At 39.6% G+C, this 24,685-nt stretch overlaps 7 non-coding genes across 7 annotated transcripts; all 7 read left to right on the top strand.

Annotated features, from left to right (window-relative positions):
• The first annotated feature begins 2,461 nt into the window (after window positions 1-2,461).
• Window positions 2,462-2,587, top strand: LOC139056498 (U5 spliceosomal RNA). Its single transcript, XR_011512385.1, has one exon. It is a non-coding gene; the product is annotated as a U5 spliceosomal RNA (small nuclear RNA).
• A 3,136-nt stretch (window positions 2,588-5,723) lies between these two features.
• LOC139056553 (U5 spliceosomal RNA) lies at window positions 5,724-5,849 on the top strand. The gene has a single exon (XR_011512437.1). It is a non-coding gene; the product is annotated as a U5 spliceosomal RNA (small nuclear RNA).
• A 3,133-nt stretch (window positions 5,850-8,982) lies between these two features.
• LOC139056554 (U5 spliceosomal RNA) lies at window positions 8,983-9,108 on the top strand. Its single transcript, XR_011512438.1, has one exon. It is a non-coding gene; the product is annotated as a U5 spliceosomal RNA (small nuclear RNA).
• Window positions 9,109-12,244: 3,136 nt separating this feature from the next.
• LOC139056534 (U5 spliceosomal RNA) lies at window positions 12,245-12,370 on the top strand. The gene has a single exon (XR_011512420.1). It is a non-coding gene; the product is annotated as a U5 spliceosomal RNA (small nuclear RNA).
• Window positions 12,371-15,506: 3,136 nt separating this feature from the next.
• LOC139056555 (U5 spliceosomal RNA) lies at window positions 15,507-15,632 on the top strand. Its single transcript, XR_011512439.1, has one exon. It is a non-coding gene; the product is annotated as a U5 spliceosomal RNA (small nuclear RNA).
• A 3,136-nt stretch (window positions 15,633-18,768) lies between these two features.
• Window positions 18,769-18,894, top strand: LOC139056535 (U5 spliceosomal RNA). Its single transcript, XR_011512421.1, has one exon. It is a non-coding gene; the product is annotated as a U5 spliceosomal RNA (small nuclear RNA).
• A 3,136-nt stretch (window positions 18,895-22,030) lies between these two features.
• On the top strand, window positions 22,031-22,156 carry LOC139056499 (U5 spliceosomal RNA). The gene has a single exon (XR_011512386.1). It is a non-coding gene; the product is annotated as a U5 spliceosomal RNA (small nuclear RNA).
• The last annotated feature ends 2,529 nt before the right edge of the window (window positions 22,157-24,685 follow it).

Genomic DNA, 24,685 nt, shown 5'->3' on the forward strand with positions numbered 1-24,685 from the left:
AACTCAATTTAAACGCTATCTAAAGCTATCTATGTTCTCTATGAGGAAAAGGAAAAAAACATGTTATTCATCTCTCGTGAAGCAGGCGCATGTAAATACAAAAAAACATTGGGACACGGTAAATTACGCAATCGGCTTAGGATCGAACATCTCTACTTTCCCTGAAACTGTTGACGAAGGTACAGTTGAATCATTTGGTACCTATTTTGCCTCCGTAGAGCCTAAGGTAGCTGCACAAGTACATGCTGATGTTCCTTCAGTGAAAATGGCAGAGCGTGACAACAACACTTTTGCATTGCCTCACATAGAAATTGAAGAATTAGTTACAACAGTAAACAACCCTTCAGTCTCTAAGGCGGCAGAACCTGACTGATGCATTACCTGTTAGGCTGATAAAAAACAACTTTGATATGCTGGGAATCTATCTACTGCATATCTTAAACCATACGTTGGAAAATGGAGTGTATCCTGATCAACTGCAGGTCAAGAAGGTCATATCCATCTTTAATAGCGGTGAGCGATCCGACATAGAAAAGTACAGGCCTATATCGCTGCTAAATGCAATCAATACAGTTTTTGTAAAGACACTTTGTAAGCGTATACAAAATTTTTAAAAGAAATATAACATCATCTGTCCTAATCAGCATGGCTTCTGGCGCCAATGATCAACGTCTTTCGCAGTTGTTGTTCTTACACAACTCATAAATACTGCACTGCATAATAACAAACTAGCCTTAGTAGTTTACTTAGATGTATCCAAAGCTTTCGATGCGGTAGATCAGACAATACTGTGCAACAGAAATTGGAAAATTAGGGTCTGAAAGGAAATATTTATAATCCAATTAAATGTTATTTTTCAAATAGGAAACAATATGTTGCTGTAAACAATCTAACCTCTCTACTACAAAACACTATTTTCTGGCTTCTGCAAGGTTCCTTGTTGGGCCTCTGTTTTCTTTATAATAACGATCTTCCGTCAGGTCTGAAGGATTCTGAACCTATTATGCATGCCGATGACATAGCATTACTTTCCACAGGCGATAATTTAGAGGAACTGAAATGTACATTTAATGAAGAACTTAGCCAAGTATCACAATGGTACATAAGTAATCAGCTGACTCTTTATAACCAGAAAATAAAGTACGCCGTGTTTCACTCGCGAATAATATAAATTATCACCACGTTGCATCAATTATTAACAACAAGAATGCGCTCAGCGTGACGCAATGCAAGTTATATCTTGGTGCTGTGTTTGAGTCTGATATGCACTGGAAGGAACAAATTATTACTGTCTGCTCCAAATGAAGTCATGGCTGTCATGTATTACTAAAAGCTGTAGAGTGCTTTGGTCTTTCGATTTCACGCGTTCTGTATTTCTCATTTGCGCTCAGCGATTTGTGCTATTGCCTGCAAACGAGGGGCAAGACATACAAAACATATTGAGACCATGTTTGTCGCCTTCAATAACGTGCTATTCGTATGATAAATTATTCAAGAAATTCTCACCCATGTATGTCCTTTCTGAACAGCTACGGATGTTATCCGTATCAATTTCACATAAATTGAAGATAGCTGAAGTAGTAAATGGATTAATAAGGTCCAATAACGAGCTGCTGCTTACTATTTTCAGATTATCAATGAAACAAACAGGAGCAGCTACAAACAGCCTATTTACCTTCCCGCCTTCTCATTATACATACAGCCATAGACCTATACAATATAAAGGAAACTACGTGTGTAATGAAGTTCCAAACGAAGTAATGCAAAGGAATGATATTTTAGCATCGTTAAAACATCTTTTCCTCTTTACTATGGAACTACTGGAATGAAGAAGCGTGTAAATAAGATTACAAAAAAAGAAACAGCTTGTTTTTATTTTTGATGCCCTGTCGGTGCTTTGGTCGTTCTTTGGACTTTGGACTCTGCTTCGGTCGAATATACCACAAAGTTATATACTGAAGCTTGCCAATTTTCTTGCGTGTCACTGAAGTGTGTTGTGATTGAGCCCATTCAACAAAAAGTCTGCCAGTATTATAGTACTTGTTTAGAGTGTGGGCCCATCACTAGCCTTGAAGGCTATGGGTGGGACCAACTGCGTGTGTACTGGATTTTAGAACTAATAATAAAAAGTATCCGGTAAAAAAACAGGCCAGCGCATGCGTTTAAATCTTCGATGTTCAACACCAGATGGCGACAGCAGCGCATAAAAATGGCAGTCGTGCAGTGCAAGCAATCCGGGCTATTTTTAACACTGTTATTAGCTTTTAAACGTGAATGCGGAAACATTTAAAATTTCTCTATTAACAAGTACATGTCGAAAAGCCCAGGCAGGTATACACTTGCTAAAGAATAACATGAGTTGAGGTTTCAGCATGCAAATTTGAGAATAGCTTGAAGGTTCGCTTGGCCAAGTAAGTGACACCATTTAGCAGACCAGTCTCGCACAGCATAGGTAATTTCATCGCTCAGGTCTCTCCTCAAATCCACGTATTAATCTTTCGCCTTTTACTAAAGATTACCGTGGGGAGGGACACTCCAATGAGCCTATAGGCCAATTTTTGAGAGGCCTTGCCCGTTTGGGCAGGGCCTACCATTCCAATCAAAAGAAAGATTTACGTTGTTGATTGGCGCGATATCGATGAGCAAGCGTATCTGGTGTTGCCGCAGTGGCAGTCCGAGCGCAGTTACCGCTCCTGTGCATCATCGCGCAATAATAGCGTTACTGTCAGAAAAGTCTAACCTGCGCCTGCGCGCGCCGTTGTCGGCGTACGGATCCGTAACAGCGTGGCGTATAGGCGTAAGCTGTTCGAAAGAGCATTAATACGTTCGGAGAAAGCTTTTTAAACAGAAGCAACTCGCGCCCCGATACCTCAACTACTAACTAGATCCCATCCTGTGCCATATTACTTAAGCTGCGCAGGCTGGTCCTTGCGGCGAGTTGATTGCAGACCATTAATCCATTATTCTTCCTATTGAGAAACACTACATTCGGTACATAGTAAAACACTGAGTAAGATAGACTAGGTCCGGCTGCGTGAAATATTAGAACGAACAGATTTCATTACGGCATATGATAAACACGTTGATACCGAGTACATGAAATTTCTAGATACACTTAAAAATGCCGTTAAACGGCGGTCTGTGACGACCCATAAAAATACATCTACCCAAAGTGTCCTTAGATGAACACTGAAATATTAACATTGTAAAAACATAAATGGTACCACAAATGGTAACAGTTCACATCAAACGAATCTTACCTAACTCAATTTAAACGCTATCTAAAGCTATCTATGTTCTCTATGAGGAAAAGGAAAAAAACATGTTATTCATCTCTCGTGAAGCAGGCGCATGTAAATACAAAAAAACATTGGGACACGGTAAATTACGCAATCGGCTTAGGATCGAACATCTCTACTTTCCCTGAAACTGTTGACGAAGGTACAGTTGAATCATTTGGTACCTATTTTGCCTCCGTAGAGCCTAAGGTAGCTGCACAAGTACATGCTGATGTTCCTTCAGTGAAAATGGCAGAGCCTGACAACAACACTTTTGCATTGCCTCACATAGAAATTGAAGAATTAGTTACAACAGTAAACAACCCTTCAGTCTCTAAGGCGGCAGAACCTGATTGATGCATTACCTGTTAGGCTGATAAAAAACAACTTTGATATGCTGGGAATCTATCTACTGCATATCTTAAACCATACGTTGGAAAATGGAGTGTATCCTGATCAACTGCAGGTCAAGAAGGTCATATCCATCTTTAATAGCGGTGAGCGATCCGACATAGAAAAGTACAGGCCTATATCGCTGCTAAATGCAATCAATACAGTTTTTGTAAAGACACTTTGTAAGCGTATACAAAATTTTTAAAAGAAATATAACATCATCTGTCCTAATCAGCATGGCTTCTGGCGCCAAAGATCAACGTCTTTCGCAGTTGTTGTTCTTACACAACTCATAAATACTGCACTGCATAATAACAAACTAGCCTTAGTAGTTTACTTAGATGTATCCAAAGCTTTCGATGCGGTAGATCAGACAATACTGTGCAACAGAAATTGGAAAATTAGTGTCTGAAATGAAATATTTATAATCCAATTAAATGTTATTTTTCAAATAGGAAACAATATGTTGCTGTAAACAATCTAACCTCTCTACTACAAAACACTATTTTCTGGCTTCTGCAAGGTTCCTTGTTGGGCCTCTGTTTTCTTTATAATAACGATCTTCCGTCAGGTCTGAAGGATTCTGAACCTATTATGCATGCCGATGACATAGCATTACTTTCCACAGGCGATAATTTAGAGGAACTGAAATGTACATTTAATGAAGAACTTAGCCAAGTATCACAATGGTACATAAGTAATCAGCTGACTCTTTATAACCAGAAAATAAAGTACGCCGTGTTTCACTCGCGAATAATATAAATTATCACCACGTTGCATCAATTATTAACAACAAGAATGCGCTCAGCGTGACGCAATGCAAGTTATATCTTGGTGCTGTGTTTGAGTCTGATATGCACTGGAAGGAACAAATTATTACTGTCTGCTCCAAATGAAGTCATGGCTGTCATGTATTACTAAAAGCTGTAGAGTGCTTTGGTCTTTCGATTTCACGCGTTCTGTATTTCTCATTTGCGCTCAGCGATTTGTGCTATTGCCTGCAAACGAGGGGCAAGACATACAAAACATATTGAGACCATGTTTGTCGCCTTCAATAACGTGCTATTCGTATGATAAATTATTCAAGAAATTCTCACCCATGTATGTCCTTTCTGAACAGCTACGGATGTTATCCGTATCAATTTCACATAAATTGAAGATAGCTGAAGTAGTAAATGGATTAATAAGGTCCAATAACGAGCTGCTGCTTACTATTTTCAGATTATCAATGAAACAAACAGGAGCAGCTACAAACAGCCTATTTACCTTCCCGCCTTCTCATTATACATACAGCCATAGACCTATACAATATAAAGGAAACTACGTGTGTAATGAAGTTCCAAACGAAGTAATGCAAAGGAATGATATTTTAGCATCGTTAAAACATCTTTTCCTCTTTACTATGGAACTACTGGAATGAAGAAGCGTGTAAATAAGTTTACAAAAAAAGAAACAGCTTGTTTTTATTTTTGATGCCCTGTCGGTGCTTTGGTCGTTCTTTGGACTTTGGACTCTGCTTCGGTCGAATATACCACAAAGTTATATACTGAAGCTTGCCAATTTTCTTGCGTGTCACTGAAGTGTGTTGTGATTGAGCCCATTCAACAAAAAGTCTGCCAGTATTATAGTACTTGTTTAGAGTGTGGGCCCATCACTAGCCTTGAAGGCTATGGGTGGGACCAACTGCGTGTGTACTGGATTTTAGAACTAATAATAAAAAGTATCCGGTAAAAAAACAGGCCAGCGCATGCGTTTAAATCTTCGATGTTCAACACCAGATGGCGACAGCAGCGCATAAAAATGGCAGTCGTGCAGTGCAAGCAATCCGGGCTATTTTTAACACTGTTATTAGCTTTTAAACGTGAATACGGAAACATTTAAAATTTCTCTATTAACAAGTACATGTCGAAAAGACCAGGCAGGTATACACTTGCTAAAGAATAACATGAGTTGAGGTTTCAGCATGCAAATTTGAGAATAGCTTGAAGGTTCGCTTGGCCAAGTAAGTGACACCATTTAGCAGACCAGTCTCGCACAGCATAGGTAATTTCATCGCTCAGGTCTCTCCTCAAATCCACGTATAAATCTTTCGCCTTTTACTAAAGATTACCGTGGGGAGGGACACTCCAATGAGCCTATAGGCCAATTTTTGAGAGGCCTTGCCCGTTTGGGCAGGGCCTACCATTCCAATCAAAAGAAAGATTTACGTTGTTGATTGGCGCGATATCGATGAGCAAGCGTATCTGGTGTTGCCGCAGTGGCAGTCCGAGCGCAGTTACCGCTCCTGTGCATCATCGCGCAATAATAGCGTTACTGTCAGAAAAGTCTAACCTGCGCCTGCGCGCGCCGTTGTCGGCGTACGGATCCGTAACAGCGTGGCGTATAGGCGTAAGCTGTTCGAAAGAGCATTAATACGTTCGGAGAAAGCTTTTTAAACAGAAGCAACTCGCGCCCCGATACCTCAACTACTAACTAGATCCCATCCTGTGCCATATTACTTAAGCTGCGCAGGCTGGTCCTTGCGGCGAGTTGATTGCAGACCATTAATCCATTATTGTTCCTATTGAGAAACACTACATTCGGTACATAGTAAAACACTGAGTAAGATAGACTAGGTCCGGCTGCGTGAAATATTAGAACGAACAGATTTCATTACGGCATATGATAAACACGTTGATACCGAGTACATGAAATTTCTAGATACACTTAAAAATGCCGTTAAACGGCGGTCTGTGACGACCCATAAAAATACATCTACCCAAAGTGTCCTTGGATGAACACTGAAATATTAACATTGTAAAAACATAAATGGTACCACAAATGGTAACAGTTCACATCAAACGAATCTTACCTAACTCAATTTAAACGCTATCTAAAGCTATCTATGTTCTCTATGAGGAAAAGGAAAAAAACATGTTATTCATCTCTCGTGAAGCAGGCGCATGTAAATACAAAAAAACATTGGGACACGGTAAATTACGCAATCGGCTTAGGATCGAACATCTCTACTTTCCCTGAAACTGTTGACGAAGGTACAGTTGAATCATTTGGTACCTATTTTGCCTCCGTAGAGCCTAAGGTAGCTGCACAAGTACATGCTGATGTTCCTTCAGTGAAAATGGCAGAGCGTGACAACAACACTTTTGCATTGCCTCACATAGAAATTGAAGAATTATTTACAACAGTAAACAACCCTTCAGTCTCTAAGGCGGCAGAACCTGATTGATGCATTACCTGTTAGGCTGATAAAAAACAACTTTGATATGCTGGGAATCTATCTACTGCATATCTTAAACCATACGTTGGAAAATGGAGTGTATCCTGATCAACTGCAGGTCAAGAAGGTCATATCCATCTTTAATAGCGGTGAGCGATCCGACATAGAAAAGTACAGGCCTATATCGCTGCTAAATGCAATCAATACAGTTTTTGTAAAGACACTTTGTAAGCGTATACAAAATTTTTAAAAGAAATATAACATCATCTGTCCTAATCAGCATGGCTTCTGGCGCCAAAGATCAACGTCTTTCGCAGTTGTTGTTCTTACACAACTCATAAATACTGCACTGCATAATAACAAACTAGCCTTAGTAGTTTACTTAGATGTATCCAAAGCTTTCGATGCGGTAGATCAGACAATACTGTGCAACAGAAATTGGAAAATTAGTGTCTGAAATGAAATATTTATAATCCAATTAAATGTTATTTTTCAAATAGGAAACAATATGTTGCTGTAAACAATCTAACCTCTCTACTACAAAACACTATTTTCTGGCTTCTGCAAGGTTCCTTGTTGGGCCTCTGTTTTCTTTATAATAACGATCTTCCGTCAGGTCTGAAGGATTCTGAACCTATTATGCATGCCGATGACATAGCATTACTTTCCACAGGCGATAATTTAGAGGAACTGAAATGTACATTTAATGAAGAACTTAGCCAAGTATCACAATGGTACATAAGTAATCAGCTGACTCTTTATAACCAGAAAATAAAGTACGCCGTGTTTCACTCGCGAATAATATAAATTATCACCACGTTGCATCAATTATTAACAAGAATGCGCTCAGCGTGACGCAATGCAAGTTATATCTTGGTGCTGTGTTTGAGTCTGATATGCACTGGAAGGAACAAATTATTACTGTCTGCTCCGAATGAAGTCATGGCTGTCATGTATTACTAAAAGCTGTAGAGTGCTTTGGTCTTTCGATTTCACGCGTTCTGTATTTCTCATTTGCGCTCAGCGATTTGTGCTATTGCCTGCAAACGAGGGGCAAGACATACAAAACATATTGAGACCATGTTTGTCGCCTTCAATAACGTGCTATTCGTATGATAAATTATTCAAGAAATTCTCACCCATGTATGTCCTTTCTGAACAGCTACGGATGTTATCCGTATCAATTTCACATAAATTGAAGATAGCTGAAGTAGTAAATGGATTAATAAGGTCCAATAACGAGCTGCTGCTTACTATTTTCAGATTATCAATGAAACAAACAGGAGCAGCTACAAACAGCCTATTTACCTTCCCGCCTTCTCATTATACATACAGCCATAGACCTATACAATATAAAGGAAACTACGTGTGTAATGAAGTTCCAAACGAAGTAATGCAAAGGAATGATATTTTAGCATCGTTAAAACATCTTTTCCTCTTTACTATGGAACTACTGGAATGAAGAAGCGTGTAAATAAGTTTACAAAAAAAGAAACAGCTTGTTTTTATTTTTGATGCCCTGTCGGTGCTTTGGTCGTTCTTTGGACTTTGGACTCTGCTTCGGTCGAATATACCACAAAGTTATATACTGAAGCTTGCCAATTTTCTTGCGTGTCACTGAAGTGTGTTGTGATTGAGCCCATTCAACAAAAAGTCTGCCAGTATTATAGTACTTGTTTAGAGTGTGGGCCCATCACTAGCCTTGAAGGCTATGGGTGGGACCAACTGCGTGTGTACTGGATTTTAGAACTAATAATAAAAAGTATCCGGTAAAAAAACAGGCCAGCGCATGCGTTTAAATCTTCGATGTTCAACACCAGATGGCGACAGCAGCGCATAAAAATGGCAGTCGTGCAGTGCAAGCAATCCGGGCTATTTTTAACACTGTTATTAGCTTTTAAACGTGAATACGGAAACATTTAAAATTTCTCTATTAACAAGTACATGTCGAAAAGACCAGGCAGGTATACACTTGCTAAAGAATAACATGAGTTGAGGTTTCAGCATGCAAATTTGAGAATAGCTTGAAGGTTCGCTTGGCCAAGTAAGTGACACCATTTAGCAGACCAGTCTCGCACAGCATAGGTAATTTCATCGCTCAGGTCTCTCCTCAAATCCACGTATAAATCTTTCGCCTTTTACTAAAGATTACCGTGGGGAGGGACACTCCAATGAGCCTATAGGCCAATTTTTGAGAGGCCTTGCCCGTTTGGGCAGGGCCTACCATTCCAATCAAAAGAAAGATTTACGTTGTTGATTGGCGCGATATCGATGAGCAAGCGTATCTGGTGTTGCCGCAGTGGCAGTCCGAGCGCAGTTACCGCTCCTGTGCATCATCGCGCAATAATAGCGTTACTGTCAGAAAAGTCTAACCTGCGCCTGCGCGCGCCGTTGTCGGCGTACGGATCCGTAACAGCGTGGCGTATAGGCGTAAGCTGTTCGAAAGAGCATTAATACGTTCGGAGAAAGCTTTTTAAACAGAAGCAACTCGCGCCCCGATACCTCAACTACTAACTAGATCCCATCCTGTGCCATATTACTTAAGCTGCGCAGGCTGGTCCTTGCGGCGAGTTGATTGCAGACCATTAATCCATTATTGTTCCTATTGAGAAACACTACATTCGGTACATAGTAAAACACTGAGTAAGATAGACTAGGTCCGGCTGCGTGAAATATTAGAACGAACAGATTTCATTACGGCATATGATAAACACGTTGATACCGAGTACATGAAATTTCTAGATACACTTAAAAATGCCGTTAAACGGCGGTCTGTGCCGACCCATAAAAATACATCTACCCAAAGTGTCCTTGGATGAACACTGAAATATTAACATTGTAAAAACATAAATGGTACCACAAATGGTAACAGTTCACATCAAACGAATCTTACCTAACTCAATTTAAACGCTATCTAAAGCTATCTATGTTCTCTATGAGGAAAAGGAAAAAAACATGTTATTCATCTCTCGTGAAGCAGGCGCATGTAAATACAAAAAAACATTGGGACACGGTAAATTACGCAATCGGCTTAGGATCGAACATCTCTACTTTCCCTGAAACTGTTGACGAAGGTACAGTTGAATCATTTGGTACCTATTTTGCCTCCGTAGAGCCTAAGGCAGCTGCACAAGTACATGCTGATGTTCCTTCAGTGAAAATGGCAGAGCGTGACAACAACACTTTTGCATTGCCTCACATAGAAATTGAAGAATTAGTTACAACAGTAAACAACCCTTCAGTCTCTAAGGCGGCAGAACCTGATTGATGCATTACCTGTTAGGCTGATAAAAAACAAATTTGATATGCTGGGAATCTATGTACTGCATATCTTAAACCATACGTTGGAAAATGGAGTGTATCCTGATCAACTGCAGGTCAAGAAGGTCATATCCATCTTTAATAGCGGTGAGCGATCCGACATAGAAAAGTACAGGCCTATATCGCTGCTAAATGCAATCAATACAGTTTTTGTAAAGACACTTTGTAAGCGTATACAAAATTTTTAAAAGAAATATAACATCATCTGTCCTAATCAGCATGGCTTCTGGCGCCAAAGATCAACGTCTTTCGCAGTTGTTGTTCTTACACAACTCATAAATACTGCACTGCATAATAACAAACTAGCTTTAGTAGTTTACTTAGATGTATCCAAAGCTTTCGATGCAGTAGATCAGACAATACTGTGCAACAGAAATTGGAAAATTAGTGTCTGAAAGGAAATATTTATAATCCAATTAAATGTTATTTTTCAAATAGGAAACAATATGTTGCTGTAAACAATCTAACCTCTCTACTACAAAACACTATTTTCTGGCTTCTGCAAGGTTCCTTGCTGGGCCTCTGTTTTCTTTATAATAACGATCTTCCGTCAGGTCTGAAGGATTCTGAACCTATTATGCATGCCGATGACATAGCATTACTTTCCACAGGCGATAATTTAGAGGAACTGAAATGTACATTTAATGAAGAACTTAGCCAAGTATCACAATGGTACATAAGTAATCAGCTGACTCTTTATAACCAGAAAATAAAGTACGCCGTGTTTCACTCGCGAATAATATAAATTATCACCACGTTGCATCAATTATTAACAACAAGAATGCGCTCAGCGTGACGCAATGCAAGTTATATCTTGGTGCTGTGTTTGAGTCTGATATGCACTGGAAGGAACAAATTATTACTGTCTGCTCCAAATGAAGTCATGGCTGTCATGTATTACTAAAAGCTGTAGAGTGCTTTGGTCTTTCGATTTCACGCGTTCTGTATTTCTCATTTGCGCTCAGCGATTTGTGCTATTGCCTACAAACGAGGGGCAAGACATACAAAACATATTGAGACCATGTTTGTCGCCTTCAATAACGTGCTATTCGTATGATAAATTATTCAAGAAATTCTCACCCATGTATGTCCTTTCTGAACAGCTACGGATGTTATCCGTATCAATTTCACATAAATTGAAGATAGCTGAAGTAGTAAATGGATTATTAAGGTCCAATAACGAGCTGCTGCTTACTATTTTCAGATTATCAATGAAACAAACAGGAGCAGCTACAAACAGCCTATTTACCTTCCCGCCTTCTCATTATACATACAGCCATAGACCTGTACAATATAAAGGAGCCAATGTGTGTAATGAAGTTCCAAACGAAGTAATGCAAAGGAATGATATTTTAGCATCGTTAAAACATCTTTTCGTCTTTACTGTGGCACTACTGGAATGAAGAAGCGTGTAAATAAGTTTACAAAAAAAGAAACAGCTTGTTTTTATTTTTGATGCCCTGTCGGTGCTTTGGTCGTTCTTTGGACTTTGGACTCTGCTTCGGTCGAATATACCACAAAGTTATATACTGAAGCTTGCCAATTTTCTTGCGTGTCACTGAAGTGTGTTGTGATTGAGCCCATTCAACAAAAAGTCTGCCAGTATTATAGTACTTGTTTAGAGTGTGGGCCCATCACTAGCCTTGAAGGCTATGGGTGGGACCAACTGCGTGTGTACTGGATTTTAGAACTAATAATAAAAAGTATCCGGTAAAAAAACAGGCCAGCGCATGCGTTTAAATCTTCGATGTTCAACACCAGATGGCGACAGCAGCGCATAAAAATGGCAGTCGTGCAGTGCAAGCAATCCGGGCTATTTTTAACACTGTTATTAGCTTTTAAACGTGAATACGGAAACATTTAAAATTTCTCTATTAACAAGTACATGTCGAAAAGCCCAGGCAGGTATACACTTGCTAAAGAATAACATGAGTTGAGGTTTCAGCATGCAAATTTGAGAATAGCTTGAAGGTTCGCTTGACCAAGTAAGTGACACCATTTAGCAGACCAGTCTCGCACAGCATAGGTAATTTCATCGCTCAGGTCTCTCCTCAAATCCACGTATTAATCTTTCGCCTTTTACTAAAGATTACCGTGGGGAGGGACACTCCAATGAGACTATAGGCAAATTTTTGAGAGGCCTTGCCCGTTTGGGCAGGGCCTACCATTCCAATCAAAAGAAAGATTTACGTTGTTGATTGGCGCGATATCGATGAGCAAGCGTATCTGGTGTTGCCGCAGTGGCAGTCCGAGCGCAGTTACCGCTCCTGTGCATCATCGCGCAATAATAGCGTTACTGTCAGAAAAGTCTAACCTGCGCCTGCGCGGGCCATTGTCGGCGCACGGATCCGTAACAGCGTGGCGTATAGGCGTAAGCTGTTCGAAAGAGCATTAATACGTTCGGAGAAAGCTTTTTAAACAGAAGCAACTCGCGCCCCGATACCTCAACTACTAACTAGATCCCATCCTGTGCCATATTACTTAAGCTGCGCAGGCTGGTCCTTGCGGCGAGTTGATTGCAGACCATTAATCCATTATTGTTCCTATTGAGAAACAACACATTCGGCACATAGTAAAACACTGAGTAAGATAGACTAGGTCCGGCTGCGTGAAATATTAGAACGAACAGATTTCATTACGGCATATGATAAACACGTTGATACCGAGTACATGAAATTTCTAGATACACTTAAAAATGCCGTTAAACGGCGGTCTGTGACGACCCATAAAAATACATCTACCCAAAGTGTCCTTGGATGAACACTGAAATATTAACATTGTAAAAACATAAATGGTACCACAAATGGTAACAGTTCACATCAAACGAATCTTACCTAACTCAATTTAAACGCTATCTAAAGCTATCTATGTTCTCTATGAGGAAAAGGAAAAAAACATGTTATTAATCTCTCGTGAAGCAGGCGCATGTAAATACAAAAAAACATTGGGACACGGTAAATTACGCAATCGGCTTAGGATCGAACATCTCTACTTTCCCTGAAACTGTTGACGAAGGTACAGTTGAATCATTTGGTACCTATTTTGCCTCCGTAGAGCCTAAGGTAGCTGCACAAGTACATGCTGATGTTCCTTCAGTGAAAATGGCAGAGCGTGACAACAACACTTTTGCATTGCCTCACATAGAAATTGAAGAATTAGTTACAACAGTAAACAACCCTTCAGTCTCTAAGGCGGCAGAACCTGACTGATGCATTACCTGTTAGGCTGATAAAAAACAACTTTGATATGCTGGGAATCTATCTACTGCATATCTTAAACCATACGTTGGAAAATGGAGTGTATCCTGATCAACTGCAGGTCAAGAAGGTCATATCCATCTTTAATAGCGGTGAGCGATCCGACATAGAAAAGTACAGGCCTATATCGCTGCTAAATGCAATCAATACAGTTTTTGTAAAGACACTTTGTAAGCGTATACAAAATTTTTAAAAGAAATATAACATCATCTGTCCTAATCAGCATGGCTTCTGGCGCCAATGATCAACGTCTTTCGCAGTTGTTGTTCTTACACAACTCATAAATACTGCACTGCATAATAACAAACTAGCCTTAGTAGTTTACTTAGATGTATCCAAAGCTTTCGATGCGGTAGATCAGACAATACTGTGCAACAGAAATTGGAAAATTAGGGTCTGAAAGGAAATATTTATAATCCAATTAAATGTTATTTTTCAAATAGGAAACAATATGTTGCTGTAAACAATCTAACCTCTCTACTACAAAACACTATTTTCTGGCTTCTGCAAGGTTCCTTGTTGGGCCTCTGTTTTCTGTATAATAACGATCTTCCGTCAGGTCTGAAGGATTCTGAACCTATTATGCATGCCGATGACATAGCATTACTTTCCACAGGCGATAATTTAGAGGAACTGAAATGTACATTTAATGAAGAACTTAGCCAAGTATCACAATGGTACATAAGTAATCAGCTGACTCTTTATAACCAGAAAATAAAGTACGCCGTGTTTCACTCGCGAATAATATAAATTATCACCACGTTGCATCAATTATTAACAACAAGAATGCGCTCAGCGTGACGCAATGCAAGTTATATCTTGGTGCTGTGTTTGAGTCTGATATGCACTGGAAGGAACAAATTATTACTGTCTGCTCCGAATGAAGTCATGGCTGTCATGTATTACTAAAAGCTGTAGAGTGCTTTGGTCTTTCGATTTCACGCGTTCTGTATTTCTCATTTGCGCTCAGCGATTTGTGCTATTGCCTGCAAACGAGGGGCAAGACATACAAAACATATTGAGACCATGTTTGTCGCCTTCAATAACGTGCTATTCGTATGATAAATTATTCAAGAAATTCTCACCCATGTATGTCCTTTCTGAACAGCTACGGATGTTATCCGTATCAATTTCACATAAATTGAAGATAGCTGAAATAGTAAATGGATTAATAAGGTCCAATAACGAGCTGCTGCTTACTATTTTCAGATTATCAATGAAACAAACAGGAGCAGCTACAAACAGCCTATTTACCTTCCCGCCTTCTCATTATACATACAGCCATAGACCTATACAATATAAAGGAAACTACGTGTGTAATGAAGTTCCAAACGAAGTAATGCAAAGGAATGATATTTTAGCATCGTTAAAACATCTTTTCCTCTTTACTATGGAACTACTGGAATGAAGAAGCGTGTAAATAAGTTTACAAAAAAAGAAACAGCTTGTTTTTATTTTTGATGCCCTGTCGGTGCTTTGGTCGTTCTTTGGACTTTGGACTCTGCTTCGGTCGAATATACCACAAAGTTATATACTGAAGCTTGCCAATTTTCTTGCGTGTCACTGAAGTGTGTTGTGATTGAGCCCATTCAACAAAAAGTCTGCCAGTATTATAGTACTTGTTTAGAGTGTGGGCCCATCACTAGCCTTGAAGGCTATGGGTGGGACCAACTGCGTGTGTACTGGATTTTAGAACTAATAATAAAAAGTATCCGGTAAAAAAACAGGCCAGCGCATGCGTTTAAATCTTCGATGTTCAACACCAGATGGCGACAGCAGCGCATAAAAATGGCAGTCGTGCAGTGCAAGCAATCCGGGCTATTTTTAACACTGTTATTAGCTTTTAAACGTGAATACGGAAACATTTAAAATTTCTCTATTAACAAGTACATGTCGAAAAGACCAGGCAGGTATACACTTGCTAAAGAATAACATGAGTTGAGGTTTCAGCATGCAAATTTGAGAATAGCTTGAAGGTTCGCTTGGCCAAGTAAGTGACACCATTTAGCAGACCAGTCTCGCACAGCATAGGTAATTTCATCGCTCAGGTCTCTCCTCAAATCCACGTATAAATCTTTCGCCTTTTACTAAAGATTACCGTGGGGAGGGACACTCCAATGAGCCTATAGGCCAATTTTTGAGAGGCCTTGCCCGTTTGGGCAGGGCCTACCATTCCAATCAAAAGAAAGATTTACGTTGTTGATTGGCGCGATATCGATGAGCAAGCGTATCTGGTGTTGCCGCAGTGGCAGTCCGAGCGCAGTTACCGCTCCTGTGCATCATCGCGCAATAATAGCGTTACTGTCAGAAAAGTCTAACCTGCGCCTGCGCGCGCCGTTGTCGGCGTACGGATCCGTAACAGCGTGGCGTATAGGCGTAAGCTGTTCGAAAGAGCATTAATACGTTCGGAGAAAGCTTTTTAAACAGAAGCAACTCGCGCCCCGATACCTCAACTACTAACTAGATCCCATCCTGTGCCATATTACTTAAGCTGCGCAGGCTGGTCCTTGCGGCGAGTTGATTGCAGACCATTAATCCATTATTGTTCCTATTGAGAAACACTACATTCGGTACATAGTAAAACACTGAGTAAGATAGACTAGGTCCGGCTGCGTGAAATATTAGAACGAACAGATTTCATTACGGCATATGATAAACACGTTGATACCGAGTACATGAAATTTCTAGATACACTTAAAAATGCCGTTAAACGGCGGTCTGTGCCGACCCATAAAAATACATCTACCCAAAGTGTCCTTGGATGAACACTGAAATATTAACATTGTAAAAACATAAATGGTACCACAAATGGTAACAGTTCACATCAAACGAATCTTACCTAACTCAATTTAAACGCTATCTAAAGCTATCTATGTTCTCTATGAGGAAAAGGAAAAAAACATGTTATTCATCTCTCGTGAAGCAGGCGCATGTAAATACAAAAAAACATTGGGACACGGTAAATTACGCAATCGGCTTAGGATCGAACATCTCTACTTTCCCTGAAACTGTTGACGAAGGTACAGTTGAATCATTTGGTACCTATTTTGCCTCCGTAGAGCCTAAGGCAGCTGCACAAGTACATGCTGATGTTCCTTCAGTGAAAATGGCAGAGCGTGACAACAACACTTTTGCATTGCCTCACATAGAAATTGAAGAATTAGTTACAACAGTAAACAACCCTTCAGTCTCTAAGGCGGCAGAACCTGATTGATGCATTACCTGTTAGGCTGATAAAAAACAACTTTGATATGCTGGGAATCTATCTACTGCATATCTTAAACCATACGTTGGAAAATGGAGTGTATCCTGATCAACTGCAGGTCAAGAAGGTCATATCCATCTTTAATAGCGGTGAGCGATCCGACATAGAAAAGTACAGGCCTATATCGCTGCTAAATGCAATCAATACAGTTTTTGTAAAGACACTTTGTAAGCGTATACAAAATTTTTAAAAGAAATATAACATCATCTGTCCTAATCAGCATGGCTTCTGGCGCCAAAGATCAACGTCTTTCGCAGTTGTTGTTCTTACACAACTCATAAATACTGCACTGCATAATAACAAACTAGCTTTAGTAGTTTACTTAGATGTATCCAAAGCTTTCGATGCAGTAGATCAGACAATACTGTGCAACAGAAATTGGAAAATTAGTGTCTGAAAGGAAATATTTATAATCCAATTAAATGTTATTTTTCAAATAGGAAACAATATGTTGCTGTAAACAATCTAACCTCTCTACTACAAAACACTATTTTCTGGCTTCTGCAAGGTTCCTTGCTGGGCCTCTGTTTTCTTTATAATAACGATCTTCCGTCAGGTCTGAAGGATTCTGAACCTATTATGCATGCCGATGACATAGCATTACTTTCCACAGGCGATAATTTAGAGGAACTGAAATGTACATTTAATGAAGAACTTAGCCAAGTATCACAATGGTACATAAGTAATCAGCTGACTCTTTATAACCAGAAAATAAAGTACGCCGTGTTTCACTCGCGAATAATATAAATTATCACCACGTTGCATCAATTATTAACAACAAGAATGCGCTCAGCGTGACGCAATGCAAGTTATATCTTGGTGCTGTGTTTGAGTCTGATATGCACTGGAAGGAACAAATTATTACTGTCTGCTCCAAATGAAGTCATGGCTGTCATGTATTACTAAAAGCTGTAGAGTGCTTTGGTCTTTCGATTTCACGCGTTCTGTATTTCTCATTTGCGCTCAGCGATTTGTGCTATTGCCTACAAACGAGGGGCAAGACATACAAAACATATTGAGACCATGTTTGTCGCCTTCAATAACGTGCTATTCGTATGATAAATTATTCAAGAAATTCTCACCCATGTATGTCCTTTCTGAACAGCTACGGATGTTATCCGTATCAATTTCACATAAATTGAAGATAGCTGAAGTAGTAAATGGATTAATAAGGTCCAATAACGAGCTGCTGCTTACTATTTTCAGATTATCAATGAAACAAACAGGAGCAGCTACAAACAGCCTATTTACCTTCCCGCCTTCTCATTATACATACAGCCATAGACCTGTACAATATAAAGGAGCCAATGTGTGTAATGAAGTTCCAAACGAAGTAATGCAAAGGAATGATATTTTAGCATCGTTAAAACATCTTTTCGTCTTTACTGTGGCACTACTGGAATGAAGAAGCGTGTAAATAAGTTTACAAAAAAAGAAACAGCTTGTTTTTATTTTTGATGCCCTGTCGGTGCTTTGGTCGTTCTTTGGACTTTGGACTCTGCTTCGGTCGAATATACCACAAAGTTATATACTGAAGCTTGCCAATTTTCTTGCGTGTCACTGAAGTGTGTTGTGATTGAGCCCATTCAACAAAAAGTCTGCCAGTATTATAGTACTTGTTTAGAGTGTGGGCCCATCACTAGCCTTGAAGGCTATGGGTGGGACCAACTGCGTGTGTACTGGATTTTAGAACTAATAATAAAAAGTATCCGGTAAAAAAACAGGCCAGCGCATGCGTTTAAATCTTCGATGTTCAACACCAGATGGCGACAGCAGCGCATAAAAATGGCAGTCGTGCAGTGCAAGCAATCCGGGCTATTTTTAACACTGTTATTAGCTTTTAAACGTGAATACGGAAACATTTAAAATTTCTCTATTAACAAGTACATGTCGAAAAGCCCAGGCAGGTATACACTTGCTAAAGAATAACATGAGTTGAGGTTTCAGCATGCAAATTTGAGAATAGCTTGAAGGTTCGCTTGACCAAGTAAGTGACACCATTTAGCAGACCAGTCTCGCACAGCATAGGTAATTTCATCGCTCAGGTCTCTCCTCAAATCCACGTATTAATCTTTCGCCTTTTACTAAAGATTACCGTGGGGAGGGACACTCCAATGAGACTATAGGCAAATTTTTGAGAGGCCTTGCCCGTTTGGGCAGGGCCTACCATTCCAATCAAAAGAAAGATTTACGTTGTTGATTGGCGCGATATCGATGAGCAAGCGTATCTGGTGTTGCCGCAGTGGCAGTCCGAGCGCAGTTACCGCTCCTGTGCATCATCGCGCAATAATAGCGTTACTGTCAGAAAAGTCTAACCTGCGCCTGCGCGGGCCATTGTCGGCGCACGGATCCGTAACAGCGTGGCGTATAGGCGTAAGCTGTTCGAAAGAGCATTAATACGTTCGGAGAAAGCTTTTTAAACAGAAGCAACTCGCGCCCCGATACCTCAACTACTAACTAGATCCCATCCTGTGCCATATTACTTAAGCTGCGCAGGCTGGTCCTTGCGGCGAGTTGATTGCAGACCATTAATCCATTATTGTTCCTATTGAGAAACAACACATTCGGCACATAGTAAAACACTGAGTAAGATAGACTAGGTCCGGCTGCGTGAAATATTAGAACGAACAGATTTCATTACGGCATATGATAAACACGTTGATACCGAGTACATGAAATTTCTAGATACACTTAAAAATGCCGTTAAACGGCGGTCTGTGACGACCCATAAAAATACATCTACCCAAAGTGTCCTTGGATGAACACTGAAATATTAACATTGTAAAAACATAAATGGTACCACAAATGGTAACAGTTCACATCAAACGAATCTTACCTAACTCAATTTAAACGCTATCTAAAGCTATCTATGTTCTCTATGAGGAAAAGGAAAAAAACATGTTATTCATCTCTCGTGAAGCAGGCGCATGTAAATACAAAAAAACATTGGGACACGGTAAATTACGCAATCGGCTTAGGATCGAACATCTCTACTTTCCCTGAAACTGTTGACGAAGGTACAGTTGAATCATTTGGTACCTATTTTGCCTCCGTAGAGCCTAAGGTAGCTGCACAAGTACATGCTGATGTTCCTTCAGTGAAAATGGCAGAGCGTGACAACAACACTTTTGCATTGCCTCACATAGAAATTGAAGAATTAGTTACAACAGTAAACAACCCTTCAGTCTCTAAGGCGGCAGAACCTGACTGATGCATTACCTGTTAGGCTGATAAAAAACAACTTTGATATGCTGGGAATCTATCTACTGCATATCTTAAACCATACGTTGGAAAATGGAGTGTATCCTGATCAACTGCAGGTCAAGAAGGTCATATCCATCTTTAATAGCGGTGAGCGATCCGACATAGAAAAGTACAGGCCTATATCGCTGCTAAATGCAATCAATACAGTTTTTGTAAAGACACTTTGTAAGCGTATACAAAATTTTTAAAAGAAATATAACATCATCTGTCCTAATCAGCATGGCTTCTGGCGCCAATGATCAACGTCTTTCGCAGTTGTTGTTCTTACACAACTCATAAATACTGCACTGCATAATAACAAACTAGCCTTAGTAGTTTACTTAGATGTATCCAAAGCTTTCGATGCGGTAGATCAGACAATACTGTGCAACAGAAATTGGAAAATTAGGGTCTGAAAGGAAATATTTATAATCCAATTAAATGTTATTTTTCAAATAGGAAACAATATGTTGCTGTAAACAATCTAACCTCTCTACTACAAAACACTATTTTCTGGCTTCTGCAAGGTTCCTTGTTGGGCCTCTGTTTTCTTTATAATAACGATCTTCCGTCAGGTCTGAAGGATTCTGAACCTATTATGCATGCCGATGACATAGCATTACTTTCCACAGGCGATAATTTAGAGGAACTGAAATGTACATTTAATGAAGAACTTAGCCAAGTATCACAATGGTACATAAGTAATCAGCTGACTCTTTATAACCAGAAAATAAAGTACGCCGTGTTTCACTCGCGAATAATATAAATTATCACCACGTTGCATCAATTATTAACAACAAGAATGCGCTCAGCGTGACGCAATGCAAGTTATATCTTGGTGCTGTGTTTGAGTCTGATATGCACTGGAAGGAACAAATTATTACTGTCTGCTCCAAATGAAGTCATGGCTGTCATGTATTACTAAAAGCTGTAGAGTGCTTTGGTCTTTCGATTTCACGCGTTCTGTATTTCTCATTTGCGCTCAGCGATTTGTGCTATTGCCTGCAAACGAGGGGCAAGACATACAAAACATATTGAGACCATGTTTGTCGCCTTCAATAACGTGCTATTCGTATGATAAATTATTCAAGAAATTCTCACCCATGTATGTCCTTTCTGAACAGCTACGGATGTTATCCGTATCAATTTCACATAAATTGAAGATAGCTGAAGTAGTAAATGGATTAATAAGGTCCAATAACGAGCTGCTGCTTACTATTTTCAGATTATCAATGAAACAAACAGGAGCAGCTACAAACAGCCTATTTACCTTCCCGCCTTCTCATTATACATACAGCCATAGACCTATACAATATAAAGGAAACTACGTGTGTAATGAAGTTCCAAACGAAGTAATGCAAAGGAATGATATTTTAGCATCGTTAAAACATCTTTTCCTCTTTACTATGGAACTACTGGAATGAAGAAGCGTGTAAATAAGATTACAAAAAAAGAAACAGCTTGTTTTTATTTTTGATGCCCTGTCGGTGCTTTGGTCGTTCTTTGGACTTTGGACTCTGCTTCGGTCGAATATACCACAAAGTTATATACTGAAGCTTGCCAATTTTCTTGCGTGTCACTGAAGTGTGTTGTGATTGAGCCCATTCAACAAAAAGTCTGCCAGTATTATAGTACTTGTTTAGAGTGTGGGCCCATCACTAGCCTTGAAGGCTATGGGTGGGACCAACTGCGTGTGTACTGGATTTTAGAACTAATAATAAAAAGTATCCGGTAAAAAAACAGGCCAGCGCATGCGTTTAAATCTTCGATGTTCAACACCAGATGGCGACAGCAGCGCATAAAAATGGCAGTCGTGCAGTGCAAGCAATCCGGGCTATTTTTAACACTGTTATTAGCTTTTAAACGTGAATGCGGAAACATTTAAAATTTCTCTATTAACAAGTACATGTCGAAAAGCCCAGGCAGGTATACACTTGCTAAAGAATAACATGAGTTGAGGTTTCAGCATGCAAATTTGAGAATAGCTTGAAGGTTCGCTTGGCCAAGTAAGTGACACCATTTAGCAGACCAGTCTCGCACAGCATAGGTAATTTCATCGCTCAGGTCTCTCCTCAAATCCACGTATTAATCTTTCGCCTTTTACTAAAGATTACCGTGGGGAGGGACACTCCAATGAGCCTATAGGCCAATTTTTGAGAGGCCTTGCCCGTTTGGGCAGGGCCTACCATTCCAATCAAAAGAAAGATTTACGTTGTTGATTGGCGCGATATCGATGAGCAAGCGTATCTGGTGTTGCCGCAGTGGCAGTCCGAGCGCAGTTACCGCTCCTGTGCATCATCGCGCAATAATAGCGTTACTGTCAGAAAAGTCTAACCTGCGCCTGCGCGCGCCGTTGTCGGCGTACGGATCCGTAACAGCGTGGCGTATAGGCGTAAGCTGTTCGAAAGAGCATTAATACGTTCGGAGAAAGCTTTTTAAACAGAAGCAACTCGCGCCCCGATACCTCAACTACTAACTAGATCCCATCCTGTGCCATATTACTTAAGCTGCGCAGGCTGGTCCTTGCGGCGAGTTGATTGCAGACCATTAATCCATTATTGTTCTTATTGAGAAACACTACATTCGGTACATAGTAAAACACTGAGTAAGATAGACTAGGTCCGGCTGCGTGAAATATTAGAACGAACAGATTTCATTACGGCATATGATAAACACGTTGATACCGAGTACATGAAATTTCTAGATACACTTAAAAATGCCGTTAAACGGCGGTCTGTGACGACCCATAAAAATACATCTACCCAAAGTGTCCTTAGATGAACACTGAAATATTAACATTGTAAAAACATAAATGGTACCACAAATGGTAACAGTTCACATCAAACGAATCTTACCTAACTCAATTTAAACGCTATCTAAAGCTATCTATGTTCTCTATGAGGAAAAGGAAAAAAACATGTTATTCATCTCTCGTGAAGCAGGCGCATGTAAATACAAAAAAACATTGGGACACGGTAAATTACGCAATCGGCTTAGGATCGAACATCTCTACTTTCCCTGAAACTGTTGACGAAGGTACAGTTGAATCATTTGGTACCTATTTTGCCTCCGTAGAGCCTAAGGTAGCTGCACAAGTACATGCTGATGTTCCTTCAGTGAAAATGGCAGAGCGTGACAACAACACTTTTGCATTGCCTCACATAGAAATTGAAGAATTAGTTACAACAGTAAACAACCCTTCAGTCTCTAAGGCGGCAGAACCTGATTGATGCATTACCTGTTAGGCTGATAAAAAACAACTTTGATATGCTGGGAATCTATCTACTGCATATCTTAAACCATACGTTGGAAAATGGAGTGTATCCTGATCAACTGCAGGTCAAGAAGGTCATATCCATCTTTAATAGCGGTGAGCGATCCGACATAGAAAAGTACAGGCCTATATCGCTGCTAAATGCAATCAATACAGTTTTTGTAAAGACACTTTGTAAGCGTATACAAAATTTTTAAAAGAAATATAACATCATCTGTCCTAATCAGCATGGCTTCTGGCGCCAAAGATCAACGTCTTTCGCAGTTGTTGTTCTTACACAACTCATAAATACTGCACTGCATAATAACAAACTAGCTTTAGTAGTTTACTTAGATGTATCCAAAGCTTTCGATGCAGTAGATCAGACAATACTGTGCAACAGAAATTGGAAAATTAGTGTCTGAAAGGAAATATTTATAATCCAATTAAATGTTATTTTTCAAATAGGAAACAATATGTTGCTGTAAACAATCTAACCTCTCTACTACAAAACACTATTTTCTGGCTTCTGCAAGGTTCCTTGCTGGGCCTCTGTTTTCTTTATAATAACGATCTTCCGTCAGGTCTGAAGGATTCTGAACCTATTATGCATGCCGATGACATAGCATTACTTTCCACAGGCGATAATTTAGAGGAACTGAAATGTACATTTAATGAAGAACTTAGCCAAGTATCACAATGGTACATAAGTAATCAGCTGACTCTTTATAACCAGAAAATAAAGTACGCCGTGTTTCACTCGCGAATAATATAAATTATCACCACGTTGCATCAATTATTAACAACAAGAATGCGCTCAGCGTGACGCAATGCAAGTTATATCTTGGTGCTGTGTTTGAGTCTGATATGCACTGGAAGGAACAAATTATTACTGTCTGCTCCAAATGAAGTCATGGCTGTCATGTATTACTAAAAGCTGTAGAGTGCTTTGGTCTTTCGATTTCACGCGTTCTGTATTTCTCATTTGCGCTCAGCGATTTGTGCTATTGCCTACAAACGAGGGGCAAGACATACAAAACATATTGAGACCATGTTTGTCGCCTTCAATAACGTGCTATTCGTATGATAAATTATTCAAGAAATTCTCACCCATGTATGTCCTTTCTGAACAGCTACGGATGTTATCCGTATCAATTTCACATAAATTGAAGATAGCTGAAGTAGTAAATGGATTAATAAGGTCCAATAACGAGCTGCTGCTTACTATTTTCAGATTATCAATGAAACAAACAGGAGCAGCTACAAACAGCCTATTTACCTTCCCGCCTTCTCATTATACATACAGCCATAGACCTGTACAATATAAAGGAGCCAATGTGTGTAATGAAGTTCCAAACGAAGTAATGCAAAGGAATGATATTTTAGCATCGTTAAAACATCTTTTCGTCTTTACTGTGGCACTACTGGAATGAAGAAGCGTGTAAATAAGTTTACAAA

The sequence above is a fragment of the Dermacentor albipictus genome, chromosome 2 (assembly GCF_038994185.2).
Source record: "Dermacentor albipictus isolate Rhodes 1998 colony chromosome 2, USDA_Dalb.pri_finalv2, whole genome shotgun sequence".
NCBI lineage: Eukaryota > Metazoa > Arthropoda > Arachnida > Ixodida > Ixodidae > Dermacentor > Dermacentor albipictus.